We start from the raw sequence: 21,494 nt of genomic DNA on the forward strand, positions 1-21,494 counted from the left end.
TGTAAGTTGTGTACTTGTAAGTTGTGTGCTTGTAAGTTGTGTGCCTGTAAGTTTTGTACTTGTAAGTTCTGTGCTTGTAAGTTGTGTACTTGTAAGTTGTGTGCTTGTAAGTTGTGTGCCTGTAAGTTGTGTACTTGTAAGTTCTGTGCTTGTAAGTTGTGTACTTGTAAGTTGTGTGCTTGTAAGTTGTGTACTTGTAAGTTGTGTACTTGTAAGTTGTGTGCTTGTAAGTTGTGTACTTGTAAGTTGTGTACTTGTAAGTTGTGTACTTGTAACTTGTGTGCTTGTAAGTTGTGTACATGTAAGTTGTGTGCTTGTAAGTTGTGTACTTGTAAGTTGTGTGCTTGTAAGTTGTGTACTTGTAAGTTGTGTGCTTGTAAGTTGTGTGCTTGTAAGTTGTGTGCTTGTAAGTTGTGTACTTGTAAGTTGTGTGCTTGTAAGTTATGCACTTGTAAGTTGTGTACTTGTAAGTTGTGTACTTGTAAGTTGTGTACTTGTAAGTTGTGTGCTTGTAAGTTGTGTACTTGTAAGTTGTGTGCTTGTAAGTTGTGTACTTGTAAGTTGTGTGCTTGTAAATTGTGTACTTGTAAGTTGTGTACTTGTAAGTTGTGTACTTGTAAGTTGTGTGTAAGTTGTGTACTTGTAAGTTGTGTACTTGTAAGTTGTGTACTTGTAAGTTGTGCACTTGTAACTTGTGTACTTGTAAGTTGTGTACTTGTAACTTGTGTACTTGTAAGTTGTGTACTTGTAAGTTGTGTACTTGTAAGTTGTGTACTTGTAAGTTGTGTGCTTGTATGTTGTGTACTTGTAAGTTGTGTACTTGTAAGTTGTGTACTTGTAAGTTGTGTACTTGTAAGTTGTGCCCTTGTAAGTTGTGTACTTGTAAGTTGTGTACTTGTAAGTTGTGTACTTGTAAGTTGTGTACTTGTAAGTTGTGCACTTGTAAGTTGTGTACTTGTAAGTTGTGTACTTGTAAGTTGTGTACTTGTAAGTTGTGTGCTTGTAAGTTGTGTACTTGTAAGTTGTGTACTTGTAAGTTGTGTACTTGTAAGTTGTGTACTTGTAAGTTGTGTACTTGTAAGTTGTGCACTTGTAAGTTGTGTACTTGTAAGTTGTGTACTTGTAAGTTGTGTACTTGTAAGTTGTGTGCTTGTAAGTTGTGTACTTGTAAGTTGTGTACTTGTAAGTTGTGTACTTGTAAGTTGTGTACTTGTAAGTTGTGTACTTGTAAGTTGTGTACTTGTAAGTTGTGCACTTGTAAGTTGTGTACTTGTAAGTTGTGTACTCGTAAGTTGTGTACTTGTAAGTTGTGTACTTGTAAGTTGTGTGCTTGTAAGTTGTGTACTTGTAAGTTGTGTACTTGTAAGTTATGTACTTGTTAGTTGTGTACTTGTAAGCTGTGTACTTATAAGTTTTGTACTTGTAAGCTGTGTACTTGTAAGCTGTGTACTTATAAGTTGTGTACTTGTAAGCTGTGTACTTGTAAGCTGTGTACTTATAAGTTGTGTACTTGTAAGCCAGAGATGAGTGTGTGACCCAGAGACCTGTGTCTTAGTGTCATGTGCCAGAGATGAGTGTGTGACCCAGAGACCTGTGTCTTAGTGTCATGTGCCAGAGATGAGTGTGTGACCCAGAGACCTGTGTCTTAGTGTCATGTGCCAGAGATGAGTGTGTGACCCAGAGACCTGTGTCTTAGGGTCATGTGCCAGAGATGAGTGTGTGACCCAGAGACCTGTGTCTTAGTGTCATGTGCCAGAGATGAGTGTGTGACCCAGAGACCTGTGTCTTAGTGTCATCTGCCAGAGATGAGTGTGTGACCCAGAGACCTGTGTCTTAGTGTCATGTGCCAGAGATGAGTGTGTGACCCAGAGACCTGTGTCTTAGGGTCATGTGTATATTTCATGTTAATATTAAACAACATTAAAGAAACAGACAAGTATAGAAAATATTTCTTATTATATAATTAATACAACATGTATGATTCATTTATTTTAAACAGTTTCTAGAGAAGAATGAGTTTAACTTGGAATTTTTTTTAGGAATAAGCTAATTGTCAACACATGCATTCATTCTTGTTATACTTACACTTCTTCTAGTTCATCTTTTTCTCATATCCAGGAGAGAAAAGACCAGTGCTGTCAAATTCTGACAAGTTTTGTTGGTAATGAAAGAGGTGTTGAGCTCATTAAGGCTCTAATACGTAGAGAGGTGTCAAGCTCTGTCAAGCTTTAGCAGACGAGTCTGCCGATCACATCCTGTTTATTGTGTTGCTTACAATGAGTCAGAACATGCAAGGTAACCGCTAGTCTTGTCAGGTCACGGGTGGCCGCCACTCTCGTTATCACTGAGAGAAGCAGTGAAGGATGTCAGTCTCCTCAGCAGGTTACAAGAATGTCTCTTGTAACCTGTTATTAGTTATTCTCAGAATGAATCCTTTTAACGTGGTTGACACAGTTTTTTCTTTCCAAATTCAAAAATCCCCTTTTCGATTTCGTTTTAAAATAATAATTACTTGCGCTGTAGTAGGGCAAGACTCATGCAACTATTGGCATGAGCAGATGCCCTATGCTCAGTGTTACATAACCTATTCAAAGATTCTAGGACTGAGTCTGATAGCTTTTAAAAGCCTCCTTAGCTTGGTTTCATACATTCATTATTGGTTTATCATACTCTGGTGAAGGCCCGACGTTGTAATCACCCAGCAGACCTTATGAAAGGTTTGTTTTAATACATGTGAAATACATAAATCAGCGGCACCAACCTTAGTGTCTCATGAACATTAAAATGGTATAAAATACCGACAGATTGTTAGATAAGACACATATGCAACAGTTAGGTATCTTTATTTCGAAACGTTTCGCCTACACAGTAGGCTTCTTCAGTCGAGTACAGAAAAGTTGATAGAAGCAGAAGATACTTGAAGACGATGTAATCAGTCCATCACCCTTAAAGTTTTGAGGTGGTCAGTCCCTCAGTCTGGAGAAGAGCATTGTTCCGTTGTCTGAAACAATATGAAGTTGAAGTATGTATAATGTTCGCCAAGACCGTAGTCCTGGCACGGGTCTCAATCTTGCGATGACCCGTCTCTGGCTCCCGAGGGAGAAAGGTTTCTACATTGTAGAAACCTTTCTCCCTCGGGAGCCAGAGACGGGTCATCGCAAGATTGAGACCCGTGCCAGGACTACGGTCTTGGCGAACATTATACATACTTCAACTTCATATTGTTTCAGACAACGGAACAATGCTCTTCTCCAGACTGAGGGACTGACCACCTCAAAACTTTAAGGGTGATGGACTGATTACATCGTCTTCAAGTATCTTCTGCTTCTATCAACTTTTCTGTACTCGACTGAAGAAGCCTACTGTGTAGGCGAAACGTTTCGAAATAAAGATACCTAACTGTTGCATATGTGTCTTATCTTAGTGTCTCATCTCACAGGCTGAGAAGCTCTCAGGATGCATTTTGAGTTTGTACTATATAGTGCACATAAACAGGAGACTAGTGCAAATAAACAGAATAGATTTGGATTAAAATTGTGGTCCACGATTTTAGTACATCCAACACTGTATCTACTCCGCTCTAGTACTTCTGTGGTAATAATGTATCAGAGGCGCCATCTGTGATCCTCCCGTCTCATCCCACAGCTTCCGAAGCATTCATGGTACATCTTCTCTCATATCCCCCAAACTACTAATCACATCAGTGTTCAAAGCAGTGCGAAACTACTCTATATAATATATATGCAGCCCTCTGCCCCATCATCGCACGAATCGTCGAGACAGACCCAAGAAAAATTCCATTGATAGCAAGAAAATCTGTGCACACGTTAGCAAAACATGGAGGAATGCAACACAGTAGGAGTAATCAGAGTAATAACAAGCGGTGATACAATTACTCCAAGAAATGAGACCACAGCTCAAGTACTATGAGACAATCACCCACCCAGGGAGACCAGTGTCACCCCAAGAACTTTACTGGACCCTCAATTTTTCCAGAATCAGAGACTAACAAGGAGACTACGTCATTTAAGCAAGATCTTCGGGGTTACACTGGAATACGACCACAACACATCAGTGAGATGGCAGATCCAGTGCTAGGCATAGTTCCATCAATTTTCATTTCTGAGTTCGAAACTTGTCTGGCGGGGAAGATTTCTTAAGACATAACACATTTCTTTGTCGGAGCCTCATAATGCGCTTTGAAAAAAAAAGGATGGAGGAATCAAACCCATCGCTGTTGGTAACATCCTTCTCCGTCTCGTTGTCAAAGCAACAATGAAAAACATATGCACAGAATCCGCCAGCTTGTTCTAGCCAAACCAACTGGAGGAGAAATTTTTTTCCTGGGTAGAGATATGGTTGACAAATAGGCAGCAGAGAGTTTGCATAATTGGGAGAAATCAGAATGGGGGCACGTCACAAGCGGTGTTCCACAGGGGTCAGTGTTGGGCCCGTTGTTGTTCACAATTTACATAAACGACGCAGACGAGGAAATAAATAGCGACACATGCAAATTTGCTGTTGACACTAAAATAGGTCGTCCAATTCATTCTAAAGAAGACAGTGGAGCACTCCAGGATGATTTGAATAGACTGATGCAATGGTCGGAGAAGTGGCAGATACAGTTTAATATAGACAAATACAAAGTTCTAAATGTTGGACAGGACAATAACCATGCCACATATAAACTAAATAATGTAGATCTTAATATTACGGATTGCGAAAAGGATTTAGGAGTTCTGGTTAGCAGTAACTTGAAACCAAAACAACAGTGCATTAGTGTTCGCAATAAAGCTAACAGAATCCTTGGCTTCTTATCAAGAAGTGTAAACAATAGAAACCTTCAGGTTGCGCTTTAAGTCTATATATCTTTGGTTAGGCCTCATTTAGATTATGCTGCACAGTTCTGGTCACCGTATTAAAGATTGGATATAAATGCACTGGAAAATGTACAAAGGAGGATGACAAAGTTGATCCCATGTATCAGAAATCTTCCCTATGATGATAGACTGAGGGCCCAGAATCTTCATTCTCTAGAAAGGTGTAGAATCAGGGGGGATATGATTGAGGTGTATAAGCTGAAAACAAGAATTAATAAAGGGAGATGTCAATAGCATGCTAAAAATATTTAGCACTGAGAGGACTCGCAGCAGTGGTTTTAAATTGGAAAAATTCAGATTCAGGAAGGATATAGGAAAGCACTGGTTTGGTAATAGAGTTGTGGATGAGTGGAACAAACTCCTATTTACCGCCATAGAAGCTCAGACGTTGTGTAGTTTTAAAAATATGCTGGATAAATACATGAGTGGGTGTGAGAGGGACCTGACTAGCTTGTGCAACTAGGTCAGATACCGTGCTCCTCCCTTAAGTGAATGTGACTGACCTGACTAGATCAAGGCATTGGCTTACGCCAGTGGGAGAAGTGGACCTGCCTCGCATGGGCGAGTAGGCCTGTTGCAGTGTTCCTTCTTTCTTATGTTCTTCAATAGGAAATAATTACAGCTGTGCAAAGAATCCTACCAGAAACCTTAGCTACCACTCGTTCCCTGTGTCGTCAGGTTATCGCCGTAGTCCTCAAACACAAACTAAACGACCTGAAGATGATAGAGGAGAGAATAAGTGATCTGATTGCAATGACTCTCGGTATCTCGTCACTAGGTGTCTAGCTCTGCCAAGACTAACGTATTTCGTGAGTTGTGCACACTCATGCGACAGCCCAACATTTAGTGCATATGCCACACTCCTGAGATCTATCTTTAGGAGGACAGTGAATCTGTCACTGGAAGATCGCCACTGAGGTCAAGCAACACTTCCAGTGAAATTGGGAGGTATAGGGGTGAGCAAGGTAACGTGTTTCTATCTTCGTGAATTGCGTCTATCGCTTGAGAGGTCCTGTAGGAGCTCACTACTCATCATAGCAGCTACGTAGTGGGTTTGACTTATTCTTTCTTTTCGGGTCACCCCGCCACAGTGGGAGACGGCCGACGGCCTGTGTTTATACTAAACACACACACACACACACACACACACACACACACACACACACACACACACACACACACACACACACACACACACACACACACACACACACACACACACACACACACACACACACACACACACACCACACACACACACACACACACACACACACACACACACACACACACACACACACACACACACACACACTCCCACATGCACACACACGTCAGGCCCATACTGGAGTATGCATCACCAGGTTGGAACCCACACCTGGTCAAGCACGTCAAGAAATTAGAGAAAATGCAAAGGTTTGCAACAAGGCTAGTTCCAGAGCTAAGGGGAATGACCTACGAAGAAAGGTTAAGGGAAATTGGTCTGGCGACACTGGAGGACAGGAAGGTCAGGGGAAACATGATAACGACATACAAAATACTGCGTGGAATAGATAAGGTGGACAGAGACAGGATGTTCCAGAGATGGGACACAGAAACAAGGGGTCACAATTGGAAGTTGAAGACTCAGATGAGTCAAAGGGATGTTAGGAAGTATTTCTTCAGCCACAGAATTGTTAGGAAATGGAATAGTCTAGCAAATGATGTAGTGGAGGCAGGAACCATACATAGTTTTAAGACGAGGCATGATAAAGCTCATGGAGCAGGGAGAGGGAGGACCCAGTAGCGGTCAGTGAAGAGGCGGGGCAAGGAGCCGAGTCTCGACCCCTGCAACCACAATTAGGTGAGTACAATTAGGGTCTTGGCAAGAGGTGTGGCGTTAAAAGATAAAGAATCACACATAAAGTGGGAGTTGTCACAGTTGCTCTTTGCTGATGACACTGTGCTCTTGGGTGATTCCGAAGAGAAGTTGCACAGGTTGGTGGATGAATTTGGTAGGGTATGTAAAAGAAGAAAATTGTAAGTGAATACAGGAAAGAGTAAGGTTATGAGGATAACAAAAGATTAGGTGATGAAAGATTGGATATCAGATTGGAGGGAGAGAGTATGGAGGAGGTGAATGTATTCAGATATTTGGGAGTGGACGTGTCAGCGGATGGGTCTATGAAAGATGAGGTGAATCATAGAATTGAAGAGGGGAAAAGGGTGAGCGGTGCACTTAGGAGTCTGTGGAGACAAAGAACTTTGTCCTTGGAAGCAAAGAGGGGAATGTATGAGAGTATAGTTTTACCAACACTCTTGTATAGGTGTGAAGCATGGGTGATGAATGTTGCAATGAGGAGAAGGCTGGAGGCAGTGGAGATGTCATGTCTGAGGGCAATGTGTGGTGTGAATATAATGCAGAGAATTCGTAGTTTGGAAGTTAGGAGGAGGTGTGGGATTGCCAAAACTGTTGTCCAGAGGGCTGAGGAAGGGTTGTTGAGGTGGTTCGGACATGTAGAGAGAATGGAGCGAAACAGAATGACTTCAAGAGTGTATCAGTCTGTAGTGGAAGGAAGGTGGGGTAGGGGTCGGCCTAGGAAAGGATTGAGGGAGGGGGTAAAGGAGGTTTTGTGTGCGAGGGGCTTGGACTTCCAGCAGGCATGCATTAGCGTGTTTGATAGGAGTGAATGGAGACAAATGGTTTTTAATACTTGACGTACTGTTGGAGTGTGAGCAAAGAAACATTTATGAAGGGATTCAGGGAAACCGGCAGGCCAGACTTGAGTCCTGGAGATGCGAAGTACAGTGTCTGCACTCTGAAGGAGGGGTGTTAATGTTGCAGTTTTATAAATGTAGTGTAAGCGCATCTCTGGCAAGACAGTGATGGAGTGAATAAGGATCCTTAAAAGTAGGGCATCCAGCGGAACTGGATGTTGTACTCCCTACCCAAGGACACACGATGATGTGGATGACTCTAGGCTAATTTCATTCTAGTCCCTGTTTGGTGTACTAGTTCAACGAGCAGTATTTTATATTATTGTGACCACGAACGAGTCCTTGGCTAGTGCAGTGTTGTTATTGATCAATACCACTCGCTCGTGGTCACAATAATATAAAATACTGCTCGTTGAACTAGTACACCAAACAGGGACTAGAATGAAATTAGCCTAGTGTCATCAACACCATCGTGTGTCCTTGGGTAGGGAGTACAACATCCAGTTCCGCTGGATGCCCTACTTTTAAGGATCGTATGGTCCAGTGGATTAGGGCGTCATGTGTTTTCGCCCACCATGAGGCAGGCCAAAGCAGTACGGGTTCGAGTCCTTGGCTAATGCAGTGTTGTTATTAATCAATAGCACTCGTTCGTGGTCACAATAATACATATATATATATATATATATATATATATATATATATATATATATATATATATATATATATATATATATATGGTGTGGGCTAGACCCTTTATATACCTTCCTTTGATGCATTACTTTTATTGTTCCTTGATAATGTGAGTAGTCACGAAAGTACTTGGAATTTCTCTATTCTTTCACAGTGGTTGTTTTGCATATTCTGAAATCACCTGTTTTCTGTGATCTTATTGCATATATATATATATACATATATATATATATATATATATATATATATATATATATATATATATATATATATATATATATATATATATATATATATATATATAATATATATATATATATATATATATATATATATATATATATATATATATATATATATATATATATATATATATATATATATATATATATATATATATATATATATATATATATATATATATATATATATATATATATATATATAATATATATATATATATATATATATATATATATATATATATATATATATATATATATATATATATATATATATATATATATCGTGCCGAATATGTAAAACTGGTCAATTAGCAAGAACTCATTTAAAACTAAGTCCTTTCTGAAATTTTCTCTTATACGTTTAAAGATATATTTTTTTTTATTAATGCTAATGTAAAAATTTAAAATTTTTCACCAAAAGAACCTTAGAAAACTTACCTAACCTTATTATAACAAGTGAAATTTATTTTAGCCAAACCCAACTAAATATATTTTAGATTTGTTTACAATAATTTAATATTAAACAAACACAGTGAAATATACTTTTTTCGTTAGGTTCAGAATGATTTTGGCGAAATTATTGCATACACAAATTATCACTTGTCCTATGTGGCAAGATGAGCGTTGCTATTTAAGCCAAGATAGCAAGTTCTGCCTATTCGGCACGACATATATATATATATATATATATATATATATTTACATACAGTGGAACCTCTACTTTCAAGCGCATCCACGTGAGAGTTTTTCCAAAAACGAGCAATGGATGGGTCGATTTTTTGCTTCCATACGCGAGCGAAATTTCCATAAACAAGCAGACCTCAAGGGAGGTTCCTTGACGCTGGTGAGGGACTGTGAGGGAAAAGTTCAATAGATAGGAGTAGCGATATAGTAACAATAGTTTCATTGCAGGCTACTAGTTAAGGTAGGGTAAGTCAAGCTCCCGTTTTTCCCGCCTTTTTTCCCCCTCCCTGAAAGTGATAGTTTGACTGCTGGCTGCTTGTTAAGGTAGGGTCAGTCTAGCTCCCGCTATCCCTTCCCCTCCCTCTTCACCCCCCCCCCCCGAAAGGTGACTTGTGGGGCTCTGGTCAAACAGTAAATCACTCGACTCACAGCTCCCAACACTACTGTAAGTACATGCCTGCCTTGTATTCTAGTGGATTTATTGGTTAAAAGCTTCACTTTTGACCAATAATAAACTTAGTCCTTTCAGTCTTGCTCTAGGCTGACTGTTGTAATAATCACCACGTCTTTTGAGTACTGTACTTGCCATGGAGAGTGATTATTTAAGCAGTGGGTAACCTGTCTATCTTTTCAGCTTGGATGACAGTGAGGGTCACCTGTCAATCAACGAGAAGAACAGGAGACGGACTAACGTCCTGGAGACGTCCCATTTTGGATTTAATTACCTGTGCACCTTTGTGAAATTGCAGGACATAACCCCACATCATTGCAGCGGTAAAGAACCCTGTCATCGGGATACTACTCAAGGCTCTATCTACTGTGAAGAACTAGCCAGTGGGTCGTAACTAACACCTGCGACCCCCCCCCCCCCATCATCAGCAACGGCTACGATTTCAACAGCACAGTGTCACCAACACCAGACACCCCTATACATATTAGCGTTGAATTCAGTTATCATTTATATTTTTCATTTTTCATTTTCTTTAATGTAGGATTAATATTTCATATTTAAGTGTTTTATATTTTATATTTTCTATATAATAAAGTGTTTATGTTTGTCTGTTATTATTTCTTTTTCTATTCACTAATTTTCCTGAGGAGGAGCCAGCCTTGGTAATACTGTCTGAAGTTGTTACAGGGCTGAGTAAGCCTTCACAAGTGGCGACCTTGCCAGGATCAACTCTACTGAATCAAGATTCAACTCCATCTCGAATCTACCATTGGAACTTCAACGCCGCATACCACAAACGGTTACCACCAGCCATGAGTAATCATTCTCTATGGTAGGACTACGGTACAGGTATTTGAAAGATTTGGTGATTGTTATAGTCTCAATTTATTGTAAGTCAAGTCAGGCAGGATATAATATTTAATTCTGCCACTTTTATATGTAAGCTTGAAACACTTTGGAGGATTAGACTCTAGGGACCCGAGATTTTCCAGTGACAACTTGTTTCATTGAGCTCTTTATTATATCAAGGGAACTGTCATAGGACACTCTTGATTTGTTGGTGAGAAGATTGGATGGTCAAGAGACCCCATTCTACTTACTGTTTGCTCGGAGCCGGCATAGAACCCTTCGTTTTCGTTAATACATATTGTTTAATTGAAGCAGGGATCGAGCCCTCTGGTTTATTTACAGTTTGAGTGGAGCAGGAATTGAACCCTCCGTTTTCTTTAATACCCGTTTCATTTCCCCTTATAGTTTAAGTTATTCTTGCAAGTATGGATGAATACCAGTTTTGGATGAATGCTGGAAGTAAGTTAGGAATAACAGGGAAAAATTTAGAATCTTTCATTAGTGTTAAGATCCAGGAAAGACTTGAAAGAGAGAGAATTGAGAGAGAAGAAAGACAGAAAGGGTAAGAGAAGAAGAAAAGGAGAGAGAGAGAATCGAAAGAGAAGAGAAAAAGAAGAAAGAGAACCTTGAAAGACAGGAGAAAAAGGAGAGAGAGAGAATTGAGAGAGAAATCCAAGAAAGACAGTTAGAAAGAGAGCGAGAAGACCAAAAACAGTGTGATAGACTTGATCGTGAGGAAAGAGCTAGGGTACGTGAGGAACAGGTTAAATTAAGAGAACTTGAGGAAAGAGCAAAGGATAGAGAAGTTGAGGAAAAAGCTAGAGTACATGAGTTAATAGAGAGAGAAAAGGATCGCGAGCTCGAACAAACTCGCCTTGAATTAGAGAATAAAAAGTTAACTTTTACACAACAACAATTAGAGGAAGGAGTAATGGAACAACGTGCAGTCAGTGCACATATTCCAACACCTAATTTACCCCCCTTCACAGAGGGGGAAGACATAACTTCTTACATTATCAGGTTTGAAAATGCCGCTACCCTCTGTGAATGGCCTGCTGACACCTGGGCTACCAGGTTAGGAATGTTATTTTCTGGTACAGCCTTAAATATCTATGCAACTTTGTCGCAGGATATCATATGTAATTATAACCTACTGAAGAAGGCAATCCTTAAAGCATATCAAAAAACCACTAATTCTTACAGGAAAGATTTCAGGTATGCCACCTTACAGCCTGGCCAGAACTTTCAACAGTTACAGGTAACACTCTTTCGTTTGTTCGACTTTTGGATAGAGAGTTCAGGAATTGATCACAGTTATGAATCTCTTCGAGACTTCATGGTTGCTGACCAGTTCCTGACAGCTCTTCCTCACCAGATACGAACATTCATTAGAGAACGTAACCTGATTAAAGCTGAGGAAGTTGCTGAGGCTGCTGACCTGTATGCTGAGGCTCACAATTCCTATAAAGACCTAAAGGGATCGAACCCTAAGGGCAAGGGTTCATCAGACCTTAAGAAATCAAAGCCTCTAGTGGAAAGTAAAATGACTTCTTTTATTCCTGTTTGTCATTTGTGTGGTGTTAAGGGACATAAACGTCCAGATTGTCCTTCTAAGAAGGTCCAAAAAGTTGGAAGATGTTTTAAAGACTGTAATGACCAAGCACCCTTCTGTTCAGGAACAGTTAATGGACTTAATGTATCTACCATTTTACGAGACACTGGATGCACATGTATAGTAATTTCTGATGAGCTGTTCCCTAATCTTAAAGAAACTCATTCCTCTGCTATACTTTCAGACTACTTGGGCCGTACAGACACTTTTCCTACCATCCGTTGTTACATTAGGTCTAAATGGTTCACAGGTTGGTCTGAAGCCGTACTAGCTCCCATCACTTCTTGCTCCGTACTAATAGGTAATGTAAAAGGTGCCATTCTTCCTTCTGAGGTTGACCTCTCATCACCAAAGATGGACATAGGTGTTTCAGATCCTCTTCCTGTAGAGTCGGAGAAGCCCCTCGAAAGTTCAGATGAGACAATGTCTCGTGAGATTCATGTGGGATTAAAAACCAGTGATGCTACTCTCGAAAGCGAGGTAGTAGGATCACCGGTTCACTTGTTAGATGAAAGTGAAGATATCACCTCCGATACCATAAATGTCTTGACTAGGGCTCAGACCAAAGCCCAGGCTTCCCCTACTGTCCATCCTTTGATTTTCCCTGACTTTAAGCCTTTACACAATTTGCAACGTAATTGCCCTTCTCTTCAGAATTGCCATAATGCCGCTAAACAAAATCAAGTTATCCAAAGGAAAAACTTTTCATATAAATTCGAATATATAAAAGGTATCTTGCACAAGTCAGTATTCAAATTAAATTCAGATGAGACAGACTATTCCATCTTAGTTGTTCCAAGTCAATGCAGAGAGACTGTTCTTAAAATGGCTCATGACCTGCCAGTGGCCGGACATTTCTCGCATCGTAAAACTTTAAATAAAATTAGGGAAACCTATTTTTGGCCTAAAATGTCCTCAGATGTCACTACTTATTGTAGATCGTGTAAAGTTTGCCAACTGTCATCCTCCCGAGGTACCAGGCGAGTACCTATGGTCAAAATGCCAATCTTTACAGTACCGTTTGAAAGAGTAGCTATTGACATCGTTGGTCCTTTATCTCCACTTTCATCTGTGGGACATAGATATATATTAACATTAGTTGATTATGCTTCGAGTTTCCCTGAAGCCGTTCCCTTAAAGACCATAACTACTACAGAGGTGGCTGAAGCCCTTTTGTCCATCTTCTCCAGAGTGGGCATCCCTAGAGAAATTTTGTCTGACCGGGGGACACAATTCACATCTGACTTAATGCAACATCTATACCAACTTCTGGGAGTGAAGCCTCTCTTCACCACACCCTATCATCCCAGCTGTAATGGGAGGATTGAGCGCCAGCATTCGATTCTCAAGTCCATTTTAAGGAAACTTTGCTCCCTTAAACCTAAGGAGTGGCATCGTTACCTACCCTGTGCTTTGTTTGCCATGAGGGAAGTTCCCAGTGACTCTTTGGGGTTTTCACCTTTTGAACTTCTCTATGGTAGACAGTCCATACAAAGGAGAATCTTGAAGAACAGGAGGAGAATGAGGTAATCCAGAGATGGACTGACCACATCGACTCAAGGTTGAGGGACTGATTACCTCATTCTCCTCCTGTTCTTCAAGATTCTCCTTTGTATGGACCACTGTGTCCATCCTTCATGACTTATGGACTAATGAGGAGGTAAATGCTGGGGTTCAGTCTTCTTACCAGTTTCTCCTTGACCTTAGATCCAAACTTGAGGAGACCTCTGACATAGTTTCGAAAAACCTAAGCTTGTCAATGGACCAGTACAAAACCTATTTTGATTCCAAAAGTCAGAGGAGAAGTTTTAAAGTAGGAGATGAAGTTCTTGTACTTTTGCCTATCAAGTCAAATAAATTATTAGTAGCATGGAAAGGTCCATATAAAGTATTAAAAATTTGTGGGAAAGTTGACTACCTCATAGAAGTCAAGGGGAAACCTAAGCTTTATCATATCAACATCCTTAAGAAATATTACCGAAGAAATTCGGTTAACTGCCTTAATAACTTTGACTTAGTTTTTCCACACGAACTTGATAAGACAACTGAAGAATGTAAAGTGTGCGTAATTGACACCTCTAACTTAGACTATGATGAAGAACTACATGACTTGGTGACTCTTGACCACTCGGATGCAACCAACATTAATATTAATGAATCTTTGGATGACCATAAGAGACATGAACTACTTCAATGTGTGAGTAACTTTTCAGACGTCTTTACTGATATTCCAGGTGTTACCTCCACGGTAGTCCATAAGATTGACTTAGTGACGGACAATCCTATCAAACGAAAATTATACCCAGTTCCAGTTCACCTTAGGGATGCATTTGACCGAGAGGTAGACAAATTATTAAAACTAAAGATCATTGAACCTTCAGTATCTGCATATTGCTCACCAGTAGTCATGGTTAAGAAGGAGGATAATTCATATAGACTTGCTATTGACTTCAGAGGCCTTAATGCTATAACTCGGTGGGATGCTGAGCCTATGCCCTTAATAGATAGCGATCTACACAAATTTTATGATGCTTCCTTCTTTTCAGAGATTGATATTGCACAGGCATATCATCAAGTAATGTTAGATCCTTCTTCTAAGCAGTACACCGCTTTTCCTACACACCAAGGACTGATGCAGTATAGAACTATGCCCTTCGGTTTGGTAACTGCCTGTGCTACCTACGTGAGACTGATGAGAAAGGTCTTGGGTAATATGCCAAATGTTTCAGTTTATTTTGATAACATTTACGTAATGACATCTACGTGGGGCGAACATATCCAAACATTAACATCAGTTTTGCGTAGGTTACGCTCACATGGCCTCACTGCCAAGCCGAAGAAATGCTTCCTTGGGTATAACAAGATTAGATATCTTGGACTGATACTTTCTAATAACTCTCTGCAGCCTCTCCCCAGTAAGATCAAAGCTTTATTAGAATTTAAATTCCCCAAAACCAAGAAGCTCATGCGAAGCTTTCTTGGTTCTGTAAATTTTTATGCATGGTTTATCCCGAACCTTACTGATCTTACAGGCTTCTTATCCAACTTCCTTAAAAAGTCTGTGAAGGAACCCCTTGAACTTTCCGACGTAGCTCGGGAAAAGTTTAATGAGATTAAAAGTATCTTTTCGAAAGACCCTATACATAAGATTCCAGATATTAATAAAACATTTTGTTTGAGAACTGATGCCTCCAATACTGGCTTAGGTGCGGTGTTACTACAATACCATGATGGTACTCCCTTCCCTGTATGCTTCCTAAGCCGGAAACTCCTTCCCGCAGAAACAAGATACTCCACAATAGAAAAGGAATGTTTAGCCCTTGTGTGGGGTATCTCCAAACTTAAATTTTATTTGCTGGGAAAAGAATTCATTTTAGAAACGGACCACAAACCTTTGATATACCTAGAAACTTTTAAGGGAACCAACAGTCGCCTCTTGAGGTGGACATTGGCACTCCAGGCTTTTAAGTTCCATATTGTGTATATCAATGGTTTATCCAATTATTTCTCTGACTGGTTAAGTCGTGACAGTCAGTAGAAGATTTGTTGCCTTACGCGACTTCCACATGTTAGAACTTTTTCCTCGCCTATTCTTCTTATACTCCTTGACTATAAGTCTTGGTATGGGGGAGTGTGAGGGAAAAGTTCAATAGATAGGAGTAGCGATATAGTAACAATAGTTTCATTGCCGGCTACTAGTTAAGGTAGGGCAAGTCAAGCTCCTGCCTTTCTTCCCCCTCCCCGAAAGTGATAGTTTCATTGCCGAATACTAGTTAAGGTAGGGTAAGTCAAGCTCCCGTTTTTCCCGCCTTTTTTCCTCCTCCCTGAAAGTGATAGTTTGACTGCCAGCTGCTTGTTAAGGTAGGGTCAGTCTAGCTCCCGCTATCCCTTCCCCTCCCTCTTCACCCCCCCTGAAAGGTGACGTGTGGGGCTCTGGTCAAACAGTAAATCACTCGACTCACAGCTCCCAACACTACTGTAAGTACATGCCTGCCTTGTATTCTAGTGGATTTATTGGTTAAAAGCTTCACTTTTGACCAATAATAAACTTAGTCCTTTCAGTCTTGCTCTAGGTTGACTATTGTAATATTCACCACATCTTTTGAGTATTGTATTTGCCATGGAGAATGATTATTTATGCAGTGGGTAACCTGTCTATCTTTTCAGCTTGGATGACAGTGAGGGTCACCTGTCAATCAACGAGAAGAACAGGAGACGGACTAACGTCCTGGAGACGTCCCATTTTGGATTTAATTACCTGTGCACCTGTATGAAATTGCAGGACGTAACCCCACATCATTGCAGCGGTAAAGAACCTGCTTTCCTGTCATCGGGATACTACTCAAGGCTCTATCTACTGTGAAGAACTAGCCAGTGGGTCGTAACCAACACCTGCGACCCCCCCCCCCATCATCAGCAACGGCTACGATTTCAACAACACAGTGTCACCAACACCAGACACCCCTATACATATTAGCGTTGAATTCAGTTATCATTTATATTTTTCATTTTTCATTTTCTTTAATGTAGGATTAATATTTCATATTTAAGTGTTTTATATTTTATATTTTCTATATAATAAAGTGTTTATGTTTGTCTGTTATTATTTCTTTTTCTATTCACTAATTTTCCTGAGGAGGAGCCAGCCTTGGTAATACTGTCTGAAGTTGTTACAGGGCTGAGTAAGCCTTCACAGGGACTTGGGCTATCTTATTGAAACTTGGGCAATGTATGATGGAAGAAGGCTTCTTAACATACACCAAAATTGTAAGAAATCGGAGCATAAATAATGGAGTTCACTTCTTAGCAATTAGCCTCCCTTTAGCGGTATTTCGTATGGTTTTTATGGCTGTAGTGTCTTTTGATCTCATTTGATAGAATTGAAGATGTATTACAGAAATAGATATGATTTTGATTGCTTTCACGAAGAAAAGTACCTTGAAATTGAGCTCAACGTAGGAGAAATGTTCGATTGTTTTGGCTATGTTCAAGAGTAAACAAATGACGTCACTGTCCATTCCAATATGGAGTCGTGAATTGGTTGACATTATTTACACAATTATTGCAATAAGGCAGTAGTCTGCATAACAGTAAATCTTATATTTTTTGTGTGAATAAAAATTACTAATTAATTATATTGTAATAATAATAATTGTGGAAAATGCTGTATATATTTTCCAGAAATACAGTAGTTATATGTAAATAGATGGACATACTGTATTTAATAAAAATTATGTTATAAAAATGGGAAACTGCACCTGCGCAGAAGGGACTCGCCATTGGACAACGAAATATGGATCCCAGGTTACAACCTATACAGATGTGACAGAGTGAACAGGCAAAAGGGGGGGGTTGGCCTGTACATTGCAGAGTCACTTGTTTGCACAGAACTGCTTAATGCCTCAAATGACGTAGTGGAAGTTTTAGCAGTAAAGGTCGAGAACCAAAACCTAGTCATTGTGGTAGTCTACAAGCCTCCGGATGCAACATCCCAGCAATTCCAGGAACAGCTGTTAAAAATTGACCACTGTCTGGAAAATCTTCCAGCTCCTGCACCCAACATCTTGCTCCTGGGGGATTTCAACTTAAGGCACCTAAAATGGAGGAATATAGCAAATAATATTGTTGCAGTAATAACACCAGGAGGCAGCTCTGATGAAAACTCACACTCACACGAGCTTTTAAATCTCTGCACAAAATTCAATTTAAACCAGCAAATAATAGAGCCTACTAGACTGGAGAATACACTAGACCTCATCTTCACTAACAATGATGATCTGATAAGAAATGTCACCATATCAAAAACAATATACTCAGATCACAACATAATTGAGGTTCAGACATGTATGCGTGGAGCCTCAGACCGACAAAATGAGACTAGTCACGAGGGAGCATTCACCAAATACAACTTCAATAACAAAAACATAAAGTGGGACCAAGTAAACCAAGTCCTAACCGATATAAGCTGGGAAGATATACTAAGCAACACAGACCCAAACTTATGCCTAGAACAGATTAACTCGGTGGCACTCGATGTATGCACAAGGCTTATTCCTCTAAGAAAAAGGAGGAGTAGATGTAAAATAGAAAGAGACAGGCGCTCCCTTTACAGGCGACGGAAAAGAATAACAGAGCGGCTAAAAGAGGTCAATATATCAGAAATGCGCAGGGAGACACTGGTCAGAGAAATAGCAAGCATCGAACTTAAGCTAAAAGAATCCTTTAGGAGTCAGGAATCGCGGGAAGAACTAAAAGCCATAAATGAAATCGAAAGAAACCCAAAGTATTTCTTCTCCTATGCCAAATCAAAATCGAGAACAACGTCCAGTATTGGGCCCCTACTTAAACAAGATGGGTCCTACACAGATGACAGCAAGGAAATGAGTGAGCTACTCAAGTCCCAATATGACTCAGTTTTTAGCAAGCCGCTAACCAGACTGAGAGTCGAAGATCAAAATGAATTTTTTATGAGAGAGCCACAAAATTTGATTAACACAAGCCTATCCGATGTTATCCTGACGCCAAATGACTTCGAACAGGCGATAAATGACATGCCCATGCACTCTGCCCCAGGGCCAGACTCATGGAACTCTGTGTTCATCAAGAACTGCAAGAAGCCCCTATCACGAGCCTTTTCCATCCTATGGAGAGGGAGCATGGACACGGGGGTCGTCCCTCAGTTACTAAAAACAACAGACATAGCCCCACTCCACAAAGGGGGCAGTAAAGCAACAGCAAAGAACTACAGACCAATAGCACTAACATCCCATATCATAAAAATCTTTGAAAGGGTCCTAAGAAGCAAGATCACCACCCATCTAGAAACCCATCAGTTACACAACCCAGGGCAACATGGGTTTAGAACAGGTCGCTCCTGTCTGTCTCAACTACTGGATCACTACGACAAGGTCCTAAATGCACTAGAAGACAAAAAGAATGCAGATGTAATATATACAGACTTTGCAAAAGCCTTCGACAAGTGTGACCATGGCGTAATAGCGCACAAAATGCGCGCTAAAGGAATAACAGGAAAAGTTGGTCGATGGATCTATAATTTCCTCACTAACAGAACACAGAGAGTAGTCGTCAACAGAGTAAAGTCCGAGGCAGCTACGGTGAAAAGCTCTGTTCCACAAGGCACAGTACTAGCTCCCATCTTGTTCCTCATCCTCATATCCGACATAGACAAGGATGTCAGCCACAGCACCGTGTCTTCCTTTGCAGATGACACCCGAATCTGCATGACAGTGTCTTCCATTGCAGACACTGCAAGGCTCCAGGCGGACATCAACCAAATCTTTCAGTGGGCTGCAGAAAACAATATGAAGTTCAACGATGAGAAATTTCAATTACTCAGATATGGTAAACATGAGGAAATTAAATCTTCATCAGAGTACAAAACAAATTCTGGCCACAAAATAGAGCGAAACACCAACGTCAAAGACCTGGGAGTGATTATGTCGGAGGATCTCACCTTCAAGGACCATAACATTGTATCAATCGCATCTGCTAGAAAAATGACAGGATGGATAATGAGAACCTTCAAAACTAGGGAGGCCAAGCCCATGATGACACTCTTCAGGTCACTTGTTCTATCTAGGCTGGAATATTGCTGCACTCTAACAGCACCTTTCAAGGCAGGTGAAATTGCCGACCTAGAAAATGTACAGAGAACTTTCACGGCGCGCATAACGGAGATAAAACACCTCAATTACTGGGAGCGCTTGAGGTTTCTAAACCTGTATTCCCTGGAACGCAGGAGGGAGAGATACATGATTATATACACCTGGAAAATCCTAGAGGGACTAGTCCCGAACTTGCACACGAAAATCACTCACTACGAAAGCAAAAGACTTGGCAGACGATGCACCATCCCCCCAATGAAAAGCAGGGGTGTCACTAGCACGTTAAGAGACCATACAATAAGTGTCAGGGGACCGAGACTGTTCAACTGCCTCCCAGCACACATAAGGGGGATTACCAACAGACCCCTGGCAGTCTTCAAGCTGGCACTGGACAAGCACCTAAAGGCAGTTCCTGATCAGCCGGGCTGTGGCTCGTACGTTGGTTTGCGTGCAGCCAGCAGCAACAGCCTGGTTGATCAGGCGCTGATCCACCAGGAGGCCTGGTCACAGACCGGGCCGCGGGGGCGTTGACCCCCGAAACTCTCTCCAGGTAAACTCCAGGTAGTAACAGACGTTATTGAATAATAGGAAGAGTTTTTCGTGCTCTAGAGGTAAAATTGGGCTGACACCTCTCAAATAGGAGACGAAATTGTTGGATGTGCATTCCTGCATAACTTGAGATATCAGGCGACTGGACAAGACAGCTCCAGGAACCGCAGATAAGTCTTATGTTGTAACTCTGGCCAGTGTTATTTTCATAGATAGAGGTTTTCTGAGTATGATACAACTTGATTTCCAGTCAAATTGATGAGTGATTTTAAGACATTCTCCTTCTGTTATGTATATGTGTATATATATAATCATTTATTATTTTTAATATACAGTCCACAAATTTATATATTTACCAGAATTCCTGGTGATACATATTTCATTTGTAATTAATAGGTCTAGAGCAACTTGTGGATAAGACAGTTGTAGGTATCGAAGGGGGACATTTTTGCGATCTAGGTGTCCCAAATTCCTACTTGTCTATCTAACTGATAAATAATAATTATCTTTGTTATCATTTACTGTTATGTACATAATGAGTTACATTCAGATAAATACAATTTTCCACAATAATAATAATAATAATAATAATAATAATAATAATAATAATAATAATAAAAATATGTATAATAATAATAATACGCATACTATAATAATATAATAATAATAATAATATAATACGTATAATAATAATACATAAATATTAAAAATGTACTCGTCGACACCATGCCCAGCCCTTCTAGGGTAGGGTAGGTGCCTGAGCCAGAGCTTGCAGCTCACAAGCCTGTCATTCCCATTAGCCCCCTTGGGGCGGGGATGGCAGACCAGAGAGGCCTAGCTTGTGGCTAGGCCTGGAGACAGATGGTCCTAAGGGGTAGATTACAATCTTGGGTTGTCATTGAGCAGTTTGAGAACAATAATACGAAAAGAACTTCAAATGAACTTTATTGACTTAAGACTTAGGGAGATTGACACAAGTCAGTCCATCTATCATCATTCCATCATGCAGGAGGAGCCACATGTCTATGGTGCATCCAACAAGATAAGCAGACTCTTGGATGTCACTACTGCCCGGCTCCGGCTGGGTTACAAGTATCTTTGGCAGGTTAAATCACCACCACCAGATGTAGACCAAACGAAATGTAAACTTTGCCAGATGGACTATTGTCACACATTGCGTCATTATGTACTGGAGTGTGATAAAATTAATGA

This window comes from Cherax quadricarinatus, chromosome 73 (assembly GCF_038502225.1).
Source record: "Cherax quadricarinatus isolate ZL_2023a chromosome 73, ASM3850222v1, whole genome shotgun sequence".
Lineage (NCBI taxonomy): Eukaryota > Metazoa > Arthropoda > Malacostraca > Decapoda > Parastacidae > Cherax > Cherax quadricarinatus.